This window comes from Pagrus major, chromosome 14, assembly GCF_040436345.1.
Source record: "Pagrus major chromosome 14, Pma_NU_1.0".
Classification (NCBI taxonomy): Eukaryota; Metazoa; Chordata; class Actinopteri; order Spariformes; family Sparidae; genus Pagrus; species Pagrus major.
In genome coordinates this window covers 3,074,390-3,086,999 of record NC_133228.1, presented here as the reverse complement: position 1 = coordinate 3,086,999, position 12,610 = coordinate 3,074,390, and positions in this window count along the sequence as shown.

Sequence of the window (12,610 nt, the reverse complement as noted above, 5' to 3'; positions counted from 1 at the left end):
CGGTGAATTACCACGCGATGCATAGACACCACCGCACTACTATAAATGAAAAATCACGGCGATCATGTTCGCCGACTCAAGCATAATCCCCGCTTTATCCGTTCACACTGGTTCGGTTCGCCAATACTGCGCCTCTGATACTACCTCCGTATCAGAGGCGCAGCGAAATTTCACCCCTCGCCACATCTGAAACTTTCACACAGAGGCGGATGAGGAGAATTGGCGCAGGATCTCCGCATGCAAACGGGAGTGTGAAAAGGGATAGTGTGGCGGCCGGGATGCGAACCAGCGTCCCATGGTTTAAAATGCAACATCTAACATTGTACTTAACAACTCGACTATGGTAACATTCCTACGCTGTTGTGAGTATTTATACTATATAACATATATCCGCTAATATTAAATTGAAAAAAATCTAAACTACGATAACTCTTTTTAGGATTACTTAAGATTAATTATACATACATATGCTGGCGTCTTAAATAGGTGACGATTCAAATAGCTGGCTAATATGGTAAATTGGTGTATTTTGAGAGAAGCAGTTTTACAAACAGACCATATACCCGCCCCTGCGGAGCACTCAAAAAAAGTGCGAAGGAACGCACCCAAGGTGGCACCCGTCATTTGATTGGTCCACACTCTAGCTGTCTCCCTATTGGCTGGTGAAACACAATATTTTAAGTGCAGGGAGGGACAGCCTTGAGTCTGAGCAGACTCCTCAACCAGAGAGGAGGTGCTTGTTCTGAGTGCGTGCACATTAGATCTGAGCGCGCAGACTTTAGATCTGAGCGAGCACAGGACATATTTGAATGCGAGCGAAATTTTTGTGTGCAAGAAGATGTGTGAGCACAAGCATGTGATTTTTGAGTTCAAGCACACATTTTGAAAGAAAGCAGCAAACATCTCAGTGCGAGCACAAAATGTGAGTATGAGGAGAATAAATCTGAGCACGAGAAGGAGCTGTGTCACTGAAAAGGAATGAAATCATGCTCTCAAACTGAAAATCTACGCTCTTGAATAAAGATAGGATAATTCTTCCATACTTAAAGCCTATATAGGCAAACAAAGGTGGGGCCACCATTAAAGCCACAGACAAATACACTTGGGACCCATATTTCTAGCCTACATTTGATGCATACATGGGACTGTAGCTCAGGAGGTAGAGCAAGAATCCACTTATCGGGAGGTCAGTGTGTGCCTCGATGTGATCGGCCACTTAGGGGCACCAAAAGGAAGTGGGTAGCACTTTGGGGCACTTTTGCCTCCTTTATCTCCCCAGAGGGCAGAAAAGATCAGTGTATGGCAAGTGGAGACAGCAAGATAAAGTCACAGTACACCATAGAGTAAAATGTTGTCACTGTGTACCGGTGAGTACCGGCCCACTTCAAGCATTAGTAATATTTATAGAAGGGTGCTATAAAAAATCAGATATCAATTATACAGAATGTGATCATTTGCTCAAGGGCAGCTTTGGATCAGGGGGTTGAGCTGGTTGTGTTACGGGGTTTTTCTTAGGACCCAAATGCAGAGATCGGAGACAGGAAGTCAGGGAGGATTAAGGATTTTATTTTGCAATTGAGTTCTCTTTGAGTGAAATATAGATGAGATGACCAGGCTGGTAGACAGGCAGGTAGGCAGGCAGGGTTTGCTGGAGACAGCGTGGAGGAACTCCGGTGAGTGGGTGAGCAGGAAGCAGAGCGGAAAGATGCTGGAGGTTCTGCATACGAGTCAAACAAAGACACGAGCATAAGCACAAGAGCAATAACAAAAACACTAAATACTTTGAGCCATCTAAACACAATAGCGAGCGGCACTGAATAGTCACCATACGGGATGGAATAATCTGGCACCGGAGTAGTGGAGAGGCAAGGGTAATATAGCCAGAGGATGATGAGCTGATGAGAGACAGGTGCACCTCTCTGCTGCTGCAGACACTGCCACCACACCCACAGACACACACAGGGAAAGGAGCAGGTGAGGGAGAAGGGAGGGGGAAAAGGCAGATAGGGGAGAAAACACAGAACGACAGAAAAACAACCTGACTGCCACAGCAGCAACATGACAGGTCGCTCACTAATTGTAGGGTTGGCAGTTTGATCCTTTCATCCTTTGATAAGGGTTTGAATAGATAACTCTTACTGACTAATGCTCAACCCCTGCGTGTGGACTCTTTCTTGTTATTCTGATTGTGTTATGTTGTGTGTTCTGTGTAGATTGAGGCGAAAGTGGAGAAAAGAATAAATCCAAGCATTACTCTGTGACTGCTGACCTTGAGCTCATTATTCACTGGTATCAGCAGAGAGAGATCTGGGGAGAAAGTCCGCAGCTGATAGAGACTTTCCCGCCAGCTCTCTGCATTTAATTAGATTAAGATTCACGACACTTCCCCTTTTCACCTCTCTTAACCAGCTGTCTGCAGTCGACAGTGGATAAATAGTCAGCCGCTGAAAAGTGACTGGAACAGTCCAGCTCCCAAAAAGAAGCAAAATGCGCTCTGTCTGTCCTCTTGATCTATGGAGCTCTCTGCTTTAGCTCTATCCAGACTGGATGGAGATCTTTGCTGAATACTAGCCATTTTGAGGATCAATAAAGTCTTGGACAGTGAACAGGGAAAGTTCATTAAGGATGCAAAGACATGTCACGATGAAGACATCTGAGAACAAATGCCTGTATTGATTTCTGAGGGGGAGAGGCAGAGCTTTAAGGGTTGCCTTTGGGGAATTTGGTGTACACAACATTTGGGTTTTGGCTTACTTTAGCAGCCAGAACTCAAAGTGCTGAATAGAGAGTGATCTTTATTAATCTTCCGGAGGAAAGACAGCAGCATCCACCACATCCAGTTCTTAGGAAAGATTCTATTTGTTCAGAAAGAGAAAAATCATTTTTCACACAGATGAGGTACCAGGATACATTTTACATCAGCTTGTTCCAAAACATTATTGAACCTTTATTTTTATATTGATATTGCTTTGTAAATATTTTGTATTGATTGCAATATTAAAAGGTTAGTGAGTTGGAAAATGTTTGGATGCATAAATTGAGTTAAGATGAAGTCACAGGGGCTCTGACAGGTTAAAGGTGCAGTAACCACTCCTTTTGCATGAACAATCGATCAAATAGTTATTTGAATTACATATAGTAGAAAGGTGTTGATCAAAGGGACTAAACCACAAAGGAGTCAGATTTAAATTCATCAGCTGGAAACAATCACAGCTCCGGATCAATAATAATGTTACTCTGTGTCTGCTGGATGTGTGAATAGGCAAACTTTTTGTTAGCTCATTAACTGTAACTACTTCATAAGGTGATAGTATGTTTTTCAGTTTGTTCTACTGGCCAAAAATCTAAGCAGCTTTTAGAGCAAGGCTGCCCAAAGTGGGCTCGCCAAAAGGTTTGATTTGGCCCAGATGTTTCTGTCAGGAAATAAAATATATTAAAAAAAACAATTATATATGAAATACAAAGCGCTGTTAAAACTGTTTTGGGTTTTTTTTGTAGGTAAAAATGATTTTCATTATGTGATTAAAGTGGGCAGAGTGACTGTGTGCAGGAAGTTGCTTTGGAGCTTGGGATCCTAGACCTGTGGAAGCGCTGAGAAGCAAATTAAAGGAAAACTTACAGGAACTAAGAAAGATTATCTTGGCAAAACATGTTTTTTACTGTTCTGAAGTCATAAACACAGGAGTTAAATTAAAAAAATGTTTTCCTTGCCTTCAGGGCTTACATATGGTACTACTTTGAATCTTAACAAATAGGTGCTTGCCTTTGGCCCATGGTGCACCAAGAAGTTTTAGTTTCGGCCCTCCTAGGGAAAAGTTTGGCCACCCCTGTATTAGAAACCTTACACAATGGAAAAATACATAAATTCTTCCATTGGCGTGACATAATTTCCCTTTTGTTAAGAAAGAAATTTGAAAAAAGAAAATTGTGTTAATTTTCAGAAATACACATGATTAAGTCTTGAAGCATTGATATGTATATGAACAGATTTACTCTCATTGGTGGATCATGTCACTTATTTTCACTTATTTGATTTTTAGCATTTGGTCAATTATATTATTGTGTACTAAAGAACAGGTCAGCCTCATGCAAAGCATTGGAGTTCACAAGGGTTTGTTAACCATTTTTAATGTAGCAAACATTGCCCACTTGTACAGAATGACCATGGAAACAAGGCACACAGCTGAAGTAGCTTGTTAAAAAAAGAGTGGCCATGCTAGCTCTATAAAGTTCCTTGGAAGGTTGTCCTAGCTACTTCCAGTGTGCATATTTTGAGTGAAATATGTGAAGGCAAGATAAGCTAAAAACAAATCCTGAATGTCCAGTGATATGCAGCCAGGAATTATGAAATCATTGAGAACTTCGGAAAACTGTGTGTTGTAAAGCTGCACACAGCTGATAGTGGCTTATTATTTAGCCTTCCTTTGTGGCTGCCACTTAAAACAGTCAGTCCCCTAACAAGGCAACTTTTAAAAATGTCTGTTTGCAGGAGCCTTGGGGATAATGCATTTATGAACTCTTATGAAGGTCCATAAATGTGTTCCTTTTAAACATCAAGCATACTGTATCAAATAAACAGCAATCATTACCACTGTCACTGTTAGGTTTTACAATTATCATCACACTAATCACACTGTTGTTTAACTCATTTGTGTTCAGTAGCCATCTTCAGATCAGAGATAACAACTGTCAAGGATTATGGCTAAATTGAACACATTTCCAACAAACCCAAAAGACTGTAGCACCACTAAAACCCTGTGTAAGTCAGCAAGGACATAATGTAGAAATGATTTAGAATGCCTATCGACGAGGCACTTAAGCCCAAGCAGGCCTGCAGGCTGATATACTTTTTCAGTCTGTTCAGATCAGTGACAGTGTGCAACATGAAAAACCTGCACAGTCTACACAGAAACAATCTCATCACAGTTAAACCACTTCTTCCATAGCTGCTGTTAAATCAGCTTTGCCTTACTGAAAGAAAGCAGAGCTTTTAATTTGCCAGTTGATCAATGTTCCAACCAAAATGAGTTTCTTCCGCAGGGTGGCTGCATATCTGCCAATATTAGGCTGGGGTATCAGTAAATGGCCTAGTCTCGAGAAGCAGAGGTCATTCAGGCATCTGGTTAGGATGCCTCATGGACTCCTCTCTTTGGAGGTTGGGCAGACAGGACGAACTGGGAGGAGACCCTGGGCTAGACCCAGAACTCACTGGATTACTTATCTCATCTGGCCTGGGAACATCTCAGGATCCCCCAGGAGCTGGAAAGTGTTGCTAGGGTGAGGGATGTCTGGAATACCCTGCTTAGCCTGCTACCATCATGACCCCACCCCTGGATCATAAAAGACAACAATGGATGGATGGATGGATGGATGGATGGATGGATGGATGGATTTTATCATGACCAACAATATTTTCCATCAGCAAAATTGACAGGCTGAGGAACTGGCCTCCCATTTTATATTTGTTGCCTGTAGTTTGTAGCTTACTTGTGGTTTTCTAAGTTCTTATTCTAGTTGATTTTTTCCATGTTTCTTGCCCGTTTTCCCCCTTGTACACTTCTAATCTTACCTAATATGTGAAAGTATCCCAGCGCTCTCCTATGGTTTCTGAAAGATGTAGATTTGGTTGATTATGCCATCTCTGATCATAAGGTGGAGCACTTTCTGGTTCTGCTCTTCTCTTCTGACACCAAATCCTCCACCCTGATTGGCTCCCAGCCCCTAAATTCATTGACTGTTTCTCATTTCTGTCAAGCTTTACTCTCTAAAAAACATTTTTGAATACCACTGAATTCAAGGGCCTCACCATTGAGGAGCTTGTCAGTTATTTCAATAACTCTTGCCATAAATATTTTAGATTCTGTAGCCCCAGTCAAATACAACAAGTCAACATTTTCTTCTCTACCATGGTTGAATGGAGAAATGAGGTGTATAAGAAGACAATGCAGGAAGGCAAATAAAAATGGAAAGAATAAAAACAGTGTCTTCCTTAATTTCTCAAAGATCTGATGCCCACTTATCAGTGGAGACTAAGGAGCAGCTGCATTCCTCAGGCTGTGAGACTCCTCAATTCATCATCAACACTCCATTTTAGACAATAGATGTAGCACAAAGGGCTCAAACATAGTTTTGTTTTTTAAACCCTTGTGTTTTACAAAAATGACATAAATTTACCTTGTAATCTTGAAACCCAGTGTAGAAGAGATAAAAGCCTGGATGACCTTTTGGAAGTCAGCAGAGGAAAGAAATGACCTGATCTTGGTTTGCCATCTCAGCTGTGCGGAGCAAAACTGCAAAGTTAATGATCTTTTCTAAAGCTTGCTTACAGTTTCTTGATGACTTTAGCATTTTCACATCTGATGGTAAATCCATTGACAGGGTGCCCTCAGACAAGTGCTTGGGTATATGGATAGACGACAAGCTTTTTTTTGTTATACATGTTGCTGATCAAGTTCTGGGGCCATCAAAATAGTAGATTCAACATAATAGAATACAGAATTCAGAGAGCTTGATGTTGAGTCCACCTTTAAAATGTTGAGTTCACCTTTAAAATGTAACTCTCTCGGTTAACCCTAAAACATATTTTGCACTTTCAAAATCATGATCCATGATGATGATCCAGCTCATCCTGGAGGTCTTGGAAGTGTCTATAAGCTTCACCATGCTGTCAGGGATTCTACAGGGGTGGCACTGAAGTTACCCGATGTTAAAGGTTTTTTATTGGGACAAGATGTCTATACACTTCATGCCCAAGCAGCAGGACATTTCCCTAGGAATAGGGTTTTGGTTAGCGGCATCAATAAACAGTTCCAGATTGATTTAGTCAACATGTGTGAATATTTTACTGAAAACGATAGTGTGAGATACTTGCTAACATGTATTGATGTGTTTTCTAAATATGCATGGGTCCTGTGTCTTAAGAACAAATTAGGCACATCTGATACAAAAGCTTTTAACAGCACTCTGAGCGAGGGTCGTATACCTACAAAAATCCAAATGGATGTGGGCACAGAGCTTTATAATAAACACTTTCAACAACTAATGGATCAGTATAATAGTATAGTATAATCACCCATTTTTCAACATTAAATGAGACTAAGGCTAGTGTAGTGGAGCGTTTTAACAGAACCTTCAAGACTCGTATGTGGAGGTATTTAACATCTGTTAATTCACGTAGATATGCTGACGTGGTCCAGGACCTTGTTGATGCCTATAACAAATCTCATCATAGATCGATAAAGATGCCCCCCAGCGCTGTAAATTAAGACAATGAGAAAACAGTCTTTAGCAATTTATATAAGTTGAAACTCCAGAAAACATTATCCTTTAAATATAGTTTGGGGGATAAAGTGAGAATATCAAAGCTCCATGGTGTGTTTAGAAAAGGTTATGAAAAAACGTTCACAGACAAATTTTTTACAATCGCCAAGCACATAGCAAGACAACCGCCTGTACACATTTTATGAGTCAGAGCTACAACTAATAATTATTGATAAAAAAGAAAGCTTTTAAAATGTTAAAAATATTGTCTAGAAAAAAATTAGGTCACAAACACATTAAATGGCTGGGAAGGCCTGAGAAATTTATCTCATGGCTCCCTGAAAAAGATATTGTTGATGTGTGATAAAAGGTGTGTGCCTACTGCTTACAAGCACACTTTTGAGTAGTGACACATACCTATCAGACTATGGAGAAGAATGTTTTTTATGTTACATTGCCTAGTAATGCTTCAATACATGTATATCCAGTAACAACATATGTCCAATACAGGACAAAATTAGCTAAACCGATAGTGCTGAACGAGTCATATGAGGTCGGTGTTATTGAACTCCAATATCCCCATGTATTGGCTAATTTCACGACGGCGGATGCTGATGTGACTGTCCATAACTCTAGAAGGGGGCGGGGGGGGGGGGGGGGGGGGGGGGCTGAAGGAACTGCTTTTTAACATTTAAAGGCCGATTCGCAGAGATACTGGGTTTCAATTTGGCGGAGCCGTTCAAAATACCTGTGATCCTAAATTTTGGGGAAAAACTATGCCACTCCACACCCTGCCGATATCCATGGAGGAAGTTATAATATATTTCTTTATAGTGACGTTCTGGATTATCAACTACTGGGTGACAGTTATGTGCCGCTCTTCTGCTGTATAAATGTCTCGGACGAGGTTCGACGTATGCCCACTCTGACTTATGACAAGCCACACTACACATCACTCTCCAAATCGATTATTGATGATACAGAGATCTCGTTAAAAAATGATCAAAACAAATATATACCCTTTGCATACGGTAAAGTTTGTTGTCAAACTACACTTCAGACCCATGCAGCAGTAGTTCTAATCAATAATTGGAAAATGACGCACAGTCCGCACACTCGTGATGACGCAAGATATATGTCCTACTATATGAATCAAGCTGGCGGAGAATTACCAGGATAATTACACAATTACACAAGTACACAGTATGGTAACAGGCTAGGAGGCATGTTTCGCAGCCTATTCAGGATGGCGGTACCCTTGTTAAAAAGCAGGTTCAGTCTGGCTAAGCCCCATTTAAAAACAGCTGCTACGAACATAGTGGGGGATGTTGTGTCGAATATTGCCAGAAATACACTATCAAGACAGCAGGATGGAAGTGGTCTGATGGAGTGTAGCTGGAGACCGTTGAAAAGACCACCATCCAAACGTGGGCATAATCAAACTGTGTCTAAAAGATGTAAAACACCAGTCAAAAAACACAAAGGTGCCAAAAAGAAGCCGGGCACCAAGAGTTGCTGAGCTCCGATGAGATGCAGCAGGGCTCTGTCTAAAGACATATTCTAGGCTAGAATTCTAGGAAGACAACCATGGCACTCATTCATAACCAGTCTGAAGAATGTGTGAAGACTGAGTTGGATCTGTTTACCATTCCTTACACTTAGACATCCATTAAGGAATTTGCAACATTTGTTGAAATCCCTCCGATTTTGGCAATAACAGAAACAGGTCCTCTGGAATTTGACATATCAACTAGTGGGGAGGACAACTTAGAACTAAATGAGTCACAGCATTTTACACGTGAGGATTACAAATGCAGATGGTACAAACATAGCTAACGATGCCAATGTGGATTTTATAAACTATCCAGGATGCACATTATTCTCACAGGTTGATATAATGCTGGGAGACAGGCTTATAACACAATCCTCCAACATATATCCCTATTGTGGTATAGTCAAATGTTTGATTAACTATGGAAAGGAAACACTGGATAAACAGTTCAGCACAGGTCTGTTTTGTAAAGACACCTGTGATCATATGAACGACGCATCCATACAGGGAAACAACCATGGGTTGGTGGCTAGAGGCAAATACACTGGAGACAGCCAATACACACTGACTTGTTTTTTCAAGAAAAACTATTGCTAAACTATTGGTAAACGGTGTTCTTTTAATCAGCACAGGTCTGTTTTTTAAAGACAAGTGGCTAGAGCCATGAAGATGGAGATCTAGTAATAAGTGTTGTGTAACAATATTAATTTCAAATAAAAATAATAGCGAACATGAACAAGTTTTTTTTTATTCATGTTTAACACTTAACACCCTCTCAGTAATACATTGAAATCCCAATAGTGTTAAAAACAACAACAAATTACATTTCAAATGATACATTTCTTTGGATAAAAAAATAGAAAGAGAAAATAATTATAGGAGAAACATTCATTTGTATCATTATTACATAGTAATACATTCGCTCTGTCAGATACATATTGTATTTACTCTGCATAAAATAAAATTAAAAAAATACATTAAATACAACATTGTTACATTTAAAATAAATTAAATAATGTCACTGGTACATTAACATAGCATGCCATGGATTAAAACATTTCACAACACTGTTACAATCTGTACATAAAAACATAAATAGAAATATGAAAAAATACAATAAAAATAAAAGACAAATATAAAATAGAAATTAAAAATCTAGCAACCAGTGGTGTCGAATCTAGAGGATTGCAACTCCCTCAATCGAGGTGTCCGAAGATCTGTGTGAGTCAGTCAGGTCAAGCCTTTTTCTCTTTTTACAAGTGTCATGGGCCATAACTCATCTCACTAGATGTGTCATCGCCTCCTTTAGATTCTGCAATAGCCCGTCGCACCAGAGTGTTCGGGATAGCAGAGAGAGGTATGCTTACATGAGCCAAAGTTTTTAAAAACATATCCCACCCCAGAGGTCTTGAAATGTCTTAAACGTTATGTGTTGCAGTGACACTTTTTACCAAATCATACAAGTGTGAACCTCTGACCAGCCAATTGTCAACAATAATCTCTCCCTGATCAGTCCACTATATGAATTTTTTTGATCAAGTCACCTTATCCGAAACGTGTTGTTGAGCTGAGTCTTAGGTAGGAGAACCCAGAAGCGGAGGCGGAGGCAGGGAATGGGGTATAAGGTGCTTTATTAAGGAAGCAAGGACAGATGCAGGTGATGGAGGGTCCGGGGCCAAATCCCTGTCGCGGAGCTGAGCGCACGAGGGCGAGGGCTGAATCCTCCAGGGAACACAGAGCAGTGGAGCGGGCTGGAGAGGTGCAGAGAGCTGGGCGGCTGAGGCAGGAACACAGGTGGTCGGGGATGCCGGTAGCAGCTGGACACAAGAAAAATACAAGTTAGTTTTGAATTCCACTGGAGAATAACACAATGTACTAGTCGATCTAACAGTCTCGATCTAGCCGGAGCCATATACCACGTCGGGAGACGAAATCATCTGGCAGCGGGTAACGCCGAGAGCAGGGCTTATGAGCAGGCGCTGATTCTCCAACCTGCTGCAGGTGTGTGGGTCTCAGCTGCTCCGGTGGCCGGCTCCGCCCAGCCTCTCCATGCACCTCTGCAACACAAAAAACAACACCAACCCCAGTCTCTGCCACAGACAGTGACAGAATGTAACACGTGTTCCGCATTTTTCCTGCTTCTTTTAGGCAAGTGTTTCAAAACCTCCTCTATAATTACATATTTTTTTATCGTCATCATCAACATGAGATGAGGTATTTGTATTACTACTTCACTATGTTTATTTCACACTCGTTCTGTTTTCCCAATGCCAGGTATCGCTGTAGAATACCTGCATATTTTTTGGCCTTCTCATAAATGTCCGTGTCCGGTAGTTTTAGCACATCGATCATGGCTCTATCCAAGTCATTTTGTGTAGTTTGCCAAATGGATCCAGTGTTCTGCTCCTGCTGTTGCTGCTGTTTTAAGGAATCCATTTGGTGTCGGCGAACCAGGAACAATTTGTGTGTGTGTGCTCCATTTCAACCCCTGTTAAAAAGACTGCTTATAAATGGAACAGCTGCTCCTGGTAGTGGTAATAAAAATCCTCCAGTCTGATCGATAGTTGATGGTTTTTTTTTAAGTTTTACTTTTTTATCAGCTACTAGTCTGATGATTGTTTTCTTTTTTTTCAGCAGGCAATCAGCTGTCTAATACAAGTAGGCAATGTATTGACTGTATCAATGTTAAATATTGGTAATATCTAACTCAACAGGTAAATCAAGAAAATCACTGTGTTGTAGGCAAGCCACTGGTGTATTGCCCCCGTTGTTCACATAAGCACTACTATCAAGACACCCGAGTAATGATGGTTAAATATCACTGATTGTTTGAGTATTTTCAAAACAAAATACTGAGATTTCTACAGCTGCGGTAGAGTGCACTGATAGTAAAAGAGACAGAGTTTTTACACAGATAAAATCTCCATGGTAAAAACAGAGAAATACTGAGCTAGCGAACACTAACTTCGTTACAAGTATCACTGTTGTCAACACCATTCAGTACGTTGAAAACTCCAATGGTTAACTAATACAGTATATAAAACCTTTTTTTAAAAAAATAGGATACAAGCCAAAATGTTCAGCCTAAAAAGTAAATGTGATAATGCAAAGAGCAGGTGCAGCAAACAGGCAGGAAAAAATAAAAAATAAAAAATTGCAGAATATAGAAGGGTTAAAACAAACAAAATCTTAAATACACTGTCATTAAACATACCCATAAGGAGGGGCTTGACACTTACCTTTGAGATACAGAAAAAAATTGGAACCATAAATAAAAAGTGTAAAACAACTAAATCTAACCCTCCACTATTTAACTCAAAAGCATTCGGTCCATGCTGGGCAAAACAGAGGAAATAGAAAACAAAACTCTCTCTCTCAGCATTGGTAACAAATCACACACACAAGACATGCTAGAGTTTTTGTTTGCGTGCATCTGTGTCTGAGGGCATGGTGACGGGTCCCCGCGAGCTCTGCTTGGCTCTCAGCGTCTCTGGCCCGCCTGGAAGTTCTCTATGTTGCCTCCAGTCCACACCGCCCAGCCTGCCTGCCGTCCCCACTCCATGCTTACTACTGTCTGTTAAATAAAGACCCTTGGTCTGATTCTCTGCATTCTGGGTCCAAACAAAAACCTCAACCTTAACAGGGGTATGAGTGCGACGCACTGGGGCTGTGTCTTCACACATAACTTGAGTTGAGGTAAACACAAAAATTGGAACCAGTAAATAAAAGTGACAAAACAACTAAATCAAATCTTCCACTATTTAACTCATAAGCAGTATGTCCTATGATAGACCAAAC